This window comes from Amphiprion ocellaris, chromosome 16, assembly GCF_022539595.1.
Source record: "Amphiprion ocellaris isolate individual 3 ecotype Okinawa chromosome 16, ASM2253959v1, whole genome shotgun sequence".
NCBI lineage: Eukaryota > Metazoa > Chordata > Actinopteri > Pomacentridae > Amphiprion > Amphiprion ocellaris.
In genome coordinates this window covers 19,522,510-19,531,211 of record NC_072781.1, presented here as the reverse complement: position 1 = coordinate 19,531,211, position 8,702 = coordinate 19,522,510, and positions in this window count along the sequence as shown.

The window sequence follows — 8,702 nt, the reverse complement described above, 5'->3', positions numbered from 1 at the left end:
AAGCTAAACTATTTTTAAAAAAAATTGAACTGTTACTGATGTACTAATACATGTCTTTGATTCTGCTTTGTTGTAGATTAACCATTTTTTAACAAATACAGTAATCTGAGGAATTGCATGACGTAGATGCATGTCATTATACAATATACATATTGTGGTTGCAAGGTCCCCACTAATCAAAGTGGACGTTGTGTGAATTATGCAAATAATATTCAAATGATGTCCCCATCAGCCATGTTTATCTGTTTTTTCTTAAGTCCCCATGTCACATGGAGAAAACACTGCTTCATCAATCCAGGTCCTTTAAGCTGTGTATAGGCTAACAAAGCTCTGGTTAGGATACTTGATTTTTTTCAGACTTCTAGGACCTTTGGAAAGGGTGGTCCCCACAGGTGATGATCAGAAAGTCGGTCCCCATCTCCGATGGAAACCCGTATGTGTGTGTGTGTGTGTGTATGTGCGTGTGTGTGTGCGTGTGTGTGTGTGTGCGCGTGTGTGTGTGTGTGTGTGTGTGTGTGTGTGTGTGTGTGTGTGTGTGTGTGTGTGTGTGTGTGTGTGCACTCAGACAGGCAGTCAACCTGCAGAGAGTCCTTGGGGGAGGGGAGCCTGAGGGGAGCCCAGCCCTCAGCCCACCGCCTCAGGCTCACTGTGTTCAAGTCAAGGTCAGCTCAAGGGGAGCTGCTAATGTGGGAGACCTGAGCCCTGTTCAGCATCAGCCGCTCACAGGCAAACATGCATTATAGTGTGTAGCACAGAGACACAAAACATTCATGTACTCTGTCGGGTTTTTTTTAGGTATTTTTGCACAGAATTAGTAGAAAAGCATTCGCAACACAAGAAGTAAAAGAGAAATTATACTTTTCTGAATCTGTTCACTTAAATCACAAAATATATCCAGCCATGTCAAGGGTTTTTGTTTTAAATCAACCTTTTAACTTTGTTAATGTGTCCAGATGTTGTTTTGATATTCTAGAAGACATATCATGGCTGATCATTTCAACCTTGAAACAAATGACAGTCTCAAAAACACAGATTCAGACTTTCAGGGTTGTGTATGTAAACATAAAAAAATAGTCCTGTTAATATGCTGAGATGCTTTCTTATTAATTAGTCATAAATTAATTCATAATTAATTTCACCAATTTGTTGTCTTTTAGGGTGTGGTTTCCTGGATTTTTTGCGTATGCAGGGTGGAGATTTCTGTATCATTATTCTACTTTAGAACCACTTTCTGGCTCAAACATGTGAGACGGAATTAGTTGTGGGTGAGCTGGTGTACTTGAGCTGCAATGATTGGGGAGGGGTGGGTGTAGATCGAGGCAAGGGCTTCATAGATCTGCATATTTTTGAAGAAGAAATGATGAAAAGTAGGAAGGGATTATTTACGTGTAAAAACACTCAAAAAAACTTCTAAATATGTAATTTCAATACACAAAGATGAGTTTTTAGGGGCTAAATAAACAACTGGAGAAGGACTTTAAGTAAACCTTAAGGAAATAAGCTTTTCAGCTTTCTAATGGAGAAAAACGGATTAACACCACTCTAATGTGTGTCCAACATTAGGATACAGTCAGCAGCTGTTTAGCTTCGCTTGAGACTGGAAACAGATGGAAACAGCCAGACTGGCTCTATCTAGTGCTAAAAGTCACCAAATAGTACACTGGATATTGTTTGGGTTCCTTCCAAAAACTGAACTGGTAAACATTAACAATTTGTAAGACTATTTCTTGACCAGACCAACTGGTCTGGTCAAGAAATAGGCAACAAGCAGAGACACCAGGAAGTTATTGCTCACTTCTTGGCACATGCCCTTACATTAAAATGGTAATTAATGTTTTTACACTTAGTTTTTTGTATGGTTTAAGCAAATATGATGCATTAAGAAGAGCTTTAGAGGGGCTGGGGTAGATTTTGTAATAGAGTCAGGCAGGCAGTTTTCAGGTTTTCTAGCAAATAAATATGAGCTCCACACCAGAAAATTTTATTTTCTTTACTGCCCTTCAGTTTAATTCCTGCAGTAGCATATTCTCTAATAGACTGTATATGTTAAGATACTTTTTTTTTATTATTTAGTCATCAATGACTTCATATTTGTGTCATTTCACGCAATTGTTGTGTTTTATGGTGTTACCTCTTGGGTTATTGTACATTTATATGAATCACAATTTTAGTGTAGTGTTTCTTTTGTTGGTGACTGAATAAACACAAGGGACAATAATAGAAATAAAATCAGGATTCCATCATTCAATCCCGATATACTGTGACTTTATTTATATTATCCACTGTTGCCAAATAAAATTAAAGCACGACTTTTGGGGCTGCATAAATCTCAGAAACAGAAACCTCACTTCCCATAAAATCAGAACTTAATGGTTAGGGTTTTACTGGCAGTAAGTGAGATAATATGTTTTTATTTGCTTTAGGTGAACTGACCCTTTAACTCAATTATGGAGAAAACATAAAGATATGAAATAGGTCAAATATGAGCCTAAGTGGATTTGATCCTCCCTCCCTCCCGGCGTCATTTAGTGTCTTAGAACAATATATGTTTGTGTGTTATGTGACCTCCATTTTCTCATCCTGACCCGGCTGAGCGTGCAGAGGTCAGGGAGCCCCTCCACTTGGTTAAACGTTTTAATGTTGTACCTGACATCATTGTGTTCACAGACCGGCGTCTTCCCTCTGATGGCGGGGACAGTGATGGAGGGTCCGGCACGCTGAGGTTACAAAGAAAAAAAAATTCCACAAAATGAAACCGAGACAATGGTTTGACCCAGAAGACGGGGGAGAAAAAGAGCCGGAGCGAGAGCTGGTGGCAGAAGAGATCCCTCTGGTTAATGGGGCTTTATGATTTACAGCAGATGTTGGCCAACTCCTTTTCAATCTAGAAACAATACGTGTGACATGGGGCTCATTTCTAGATGGGAACGAATCGATGATACACAAAGCTGTGGGTTTTTATGACAGATGCAGGTCATCCGAGCCGATCCATGGCAAAAGTGTGGTGGCAAGCTGAGATAGATGAAGCCACAGTTTGAGTCTCTCATGTATTACCTTTACAGTGAAGTCACACAGCTAAGTACAGGGACTTACTTCAGTGAAACGTCAAACCCTCTTTCTTTCTTTTTGAGAAAAACTTGAAAAGATTTGAAAGAAACAGAGCAAAGCATCATATTTTCTGAAATTTATACCCACTGATCTCTGAAAATCCCAGAACGTCGTTTAGAAAAACTTTTTTTCCCGAGAGTATTTCGAGAATTTTTAAAGACTCTTCAAACAACTGGATGAAAAAATGATTTTTAACTCTCAAGCAATGACTAAAATGACTGTGTCCTTTACTTGTGTCCTTGAAAACAAGCAAAATACTTACTTTGAATGAAAATGCAAAATATTGGAACATAGTCAATGTATAGTGCTGTGAAAAAGCCTTTAAACCCCCAATTTCTTCTACGGTGCCAGATTTTCAAACTAAATTTAAAGGCCTCCTTAGTAAATACAAAATTTAAGCTGTAATTGACCACTTAAACAAAAATGTTATGACTTGACTAATGTATGATATAATGTACAAGTACACTAAGTTCACAGACTTATAATCCAACTTTGCCCTTTAGTTTTTTCCTGCCAGAGAGAAGCAAGAAGATGCAGAAATCAACTTGCCCTGAAGCGGAATAGCATCCCAGCATTATACTGCCGCCTCCATTGTAGCACATATATCACGTAGGTCCATACAAATGTCTTCCAGACACTTTAACTTTCCACTCATCAGTTCATTGAAAATTCTCTTTGAGGGTCATCTAAGGTGTTTTGTGGCATAAACTCAGACGAGGCTCAGTATTAATCTGGGTCAGCAGGGGTTTTCACCTCCCCATTCTCCCACAGATGTCATTTTTTGTCTGTTTCACCAAGTTCAGTCATGAACACTGGCCTTCAATGAGGTGACAGAGGTCTACAATGTTTTCCTTGGATCTTTTGAGACTTCCTCGAGGCATCATTGTGCTCTTGGAGGAATTTTCAAAGATTGGACACTTCTGAAAAGATTCACTATTGTTTCAGTTTTCTGCATTTGTGGATAACTTCTCTGACTGTGGATCTGCATCACTGGCTCCTCAAAATGTAACCATCTTATATGACGAGAATGCTTTTTCAATTACGTTTTGAGCCAAACATATAGTTTTGTTGTTGAGTTACAGACGTATTTCAAATAGAAATATCTTTGACATTTTTTTTTTTTTTTGCTTTACTGTTGCTCCTTTGAAATCAAACCATGTGGTTGTGGAGCTTCAACTTAACCATGCATCTGGCAAGTTCTTAAACTCAGACTGCAACAAAATTGTGACATTTTTCTAAATCTATAAATAAAGTTCTGGTACATAAACTGAAGTAAACAGCTAGTGCAAACAAATCTAAAGCCTATGAAAAATCCCCCAATAATAACCCTGATGTCCTGGGTTTCCTGCTTCATCCCAATCTTACCTTTCGGGACGGACAAAAGTTTCTTTCAAAAGGAAAGCCATTTTTTGGGAGACATTGTTGGCACCTTAGAAAAAGCTTTCTAACCCTTCCTAACATTATGTATTTCAGTCATCTCTTCTAGAATTTATTTAGCATACTGTGTTATTGGCGAGACCTTTCATTTAAGCCTTGATTTGATTGAACAGGGCTGCTAGCAATCAGACTGCTGGGTGTTTCCAGTCCAGCTGCAACCAGCAATCAGTGGAGTTTGGTAGTTTTTGGAATTTTTTCACTTTTTCTCTCCAGTTGGTATTAGATAACCTTTTTGCTGATATACATACAATTATCATTTCAAACTTGTATTATTGTGTTTGCTCAGGTTGCTTTTGTTTGATGTCAATGTTTGTTTGAAGATCTAGTAGGAGATGTACAGAAAAACAAAAAGAAATCAAGAGGAGGTTGAAAACTTTTCCTTTAAAACTGCCATTTTAGTTGACTTTGTTTTTGATATTACAGCAGATGGAGTACTTTGCATTGAAATAGTTACAGGTAATACAGCTTGAATAGTGTCAGGTGTTGCTTAACAGCTTTTGAAATTTTTCAAAGCAGGTATTTTTAAGAAAATAAAATGGTTAGCAGTCAACAGGAGCAGCACAATGCACAAATGCTGAGTATATTGGCATTACTTCCTGTCCTAAAAAGTATAACGTTTGTTGCAGCAGCTGACAAATGATTGCTTTTAGTGGCAATTCTTGGCCTTTTCTAAATGTGGAGTCTACTTCAGTCAGAAGGCTCTTGGTGGAGTCCCATTTGCAGATTGCATCAGATTAAATGGTGCCTCACCACCTTCTACTTTTCATCCTTTTTCTTGATTTATTCGCAAAACGTTATGGGCAGCTCTTGATACCAACATTAAGTGCAGCGGTAAAAAAATCAGAGTTTGAAGGGAAACGTGGATGGCTAACTATCCCATGACGGAATAAATTTGTGACTTTAGATGCCACTATCTCTCATGCAAATGTGCAATCAGGAGGGGGAGTGTTTCGACTTCAAGTTCAAAAGGGGGAGGAAAAAAAGTGAAAGAACAAAAGCGTCCTGTGGTGTATTTGATGAAATCTGCCTCTTGTATTCAAAAGAAAGTTTGTTTTTTAATGTTAGGAATCATCAGCATGACTCATATGATGAAAGATGATTTATTCACTGCCTTGATTTTATACTCTGTTGAAAAAAAACAAAGATGTGCCACACAAAGGCAGACTGAGGAAATAATCAGGGCTCATTAGAGTCCACGATGTTATAGGAGAGGAGGAAATGGAAGCCTTAAATCAAGAGCAGAAATTAAAAACAGTGGGGTGTTCTGTTGATGGTGAACCTCTACAATAATTTGAGAAACGCTGTGACATCAATCCTGCAGGGCAGCTAAGTCTTGGCACCAAAATTTTCGATTTTAGAGGAGCACAGGTCTCAGAAAAATCACCAGCGAACAGAGAAAGAAATAAATAAATCAGGAGCAGCATGTCATCCGCTATTGTTCAGGTGACAATAGCAGCCGAAGCCAACAGGAGACTGACCATTCAGCGATGTACATACACATACACTAGACCGGCTTGACTATATGAGGGTTTTTTTCTCTGCTCCCCCTTAAAGCCCTATTGAGGACAACCAGGAAGTGTGTGCTCTCATTTTATTTGCTGCGAGCCACTTGAGAGTCTCCAGTATGACCTGTAAACAGGTTTCTCTGCATCCAGCAGTGGCCCAGTGTCGCCTGTCTGCAACAGTACAGAGCCAAGCGTGGCCCCATGTCACGCTCCGATAGCTCAATTTAAATGGAAATTGGATGAACTGCTTGGAAGTGATCCAGCCATCCAGAACAATTAACCCATATTACTGGCAGGCCTTGAAGGAGTAATTTGACTTTGAATGGGAACGGGGAGGACAGGCTGTGGTTTTTAATACTACTGGAAACAAAATAACCCGCAGAAAAGATGGTATTTGTACTGATCTCGGCCAAGCAAATGCCGTGATTAAATATCCAACAATAATCCTTCTTTGTACATTCAAAAATGATAGTACTACATTGTTGGCAGTAAAACAACTTCACCAAATAGGATTTAAAAGAATATACTGTTCTAATTCCACTATGCAATGGCTGGTTTTGAGTGACAGGATGGGAGTACAACAAGCTACACATCTACACAAGTTGCTCTTAACTGAAATGTGCAAGTATTAGAAGCAAATTGTAGCCCAAGCTGTAAATCTATATGTTGGCTGCTATATCTTTCTTAATTGTTGACAATGCATCTGAATATTCCTTTTTTTCACGCATTTTCCTCTTCTCTAGTCTTCTTTGCCGAAGCACCTGGCTAAGCACACTACCTCAGGATATAAAGATTTAAAGTAGGGCAACTATATCATACACCTTCCTCACTAACAACAGTGCCCTGTAGACATTGAGCAAACATTTCTTCAAACAGTGTAAATAAAACACACCAATAACAATAACTGTATTTATATAGCACCTTTCAAAAAACAAAGTGCTTATGATTTTAAAAAAAACAGATATGCAGACCTAAGAAAAATAAAAATATCACAAAATAGAACAAATAGTTTCAACAAATACCAACAGTTCAGAATAAACTATTGGATAAAAGTATCTCTTAAGAAAGAAGTGAAGGTGTCTCTGCCTAAGATCTCAGGCAGTGAGTTCCACTGCTGAGAGGCCTGAAACATAAAGACAACTTTACTGACAAATCAAGACTTCTAAAGTGTTAGTAGGGTCCTGCTGGAGGGATCTCAGAGAGGGATAAGTCTCATATGGAGTCAGCCGATCACAGATACAGGCAGGAGGCTTAAAAAAACAAGCAGTAGACCTTGAAATCAATCTCAGAAAACTCACCAGATAGCCAGTGAAGAGCACAAGGATCAGGGTAATTGGTTGCTTCTCGCAGTGCGTGTAAAAAGCTGGCAGCAGCATTTGAATTAACGTGCAGTCTTGTTGAGTTTGGATCACTTATAGCAGTATAAAGTGCATTAAAACAGTCGAGTCTGGAGGAGACAAAAGCATGGTGACCTTTAATAAATCTCAGGTTGGTTAGCTGTCAGTTAAGTAAAAACAAGATGGCACCACTTTGGTCATCAAAAGACAATTCCGAGACAAGCAAGAAATTCCTTTGACATCAAAATGTTTAATTTCAGCAAGGCATGGAACAATATGAGAAGCATCTGTCTTACCAGGATTTAATGGGACATACAACTGGGTGTCATCTGCATAGCAGTGGAATTTCATGTCATGTCTACCAGTGAGTTGCCCTCATGGGTAGTATGTATATAGTAAACAGAAGGGGACCCAAAATAGACCCCTGAGGGACACCACAGAAGACAGACGCACAAGAGAAAGACAAATCTGGAAGTATTATAGATAAGGGCCTGTTTGACAGATGGGAGATGAACCAATCAGAGCCACATCAGTGATGCCAACTAAATTCTTCAGATGACTGATCAAGACGTTGCAGTTCACTGAATCAAATAATGGGTTAATGCATGGACTTTTTTTTCAGCTGAAAATAAAAACTCAAAATAAACTAAACAAAAATCCTTCATCAGGCTACCATATTCAGTCATTGTTTTTTAACAAAAAAATCAGTTTATTGTTTGTTTTGGACGTTCTATTGGCAGTAGTTTAAAGCAATAAAATATAGAATATAGTGGCATTGCATGTGCAGTGATTCTTTATAGATAAATATACATTAAAAGTCATCCAATATAATAAATCAATAAACATAAAAAAGGAACATTTAAGAAGTATTTAGAGATCTAGAGATTAAGAATGAGGGTTAATATATAGAGGCGAGAGTTGTTACATCTATCCTTTCTTCATCTAGCAACACGTTTCAAAAATAACAGAAGTGGTATTAAAGGCCAGTTCACCCAAATTTAAAAAAAAACAAAAAACTATTAAATTCCCTTCCATTTTATTTGGGTAGCAGGAAGTAACTCAGAGGTTAATGTCTCACAATCCAACCTAATAAAACTCAAACTACCTGCAATTTGAGATGTCCACAAGGAACGAGTAAGAAGGGGATTTTGTTATTTGGCTGAACTGACTCTCACCTTTTACTCTGAGGAGAAAACAAAATTGTTTTAAAGAAAAAGAGTTTGATTCTTGCAAAACTGATGTTGAACTCAAAAACTAAAGCACAAGTCATGCTGGTTCTGGTTCATATCACCACCCCTTCAAAACTTGGAAAGGA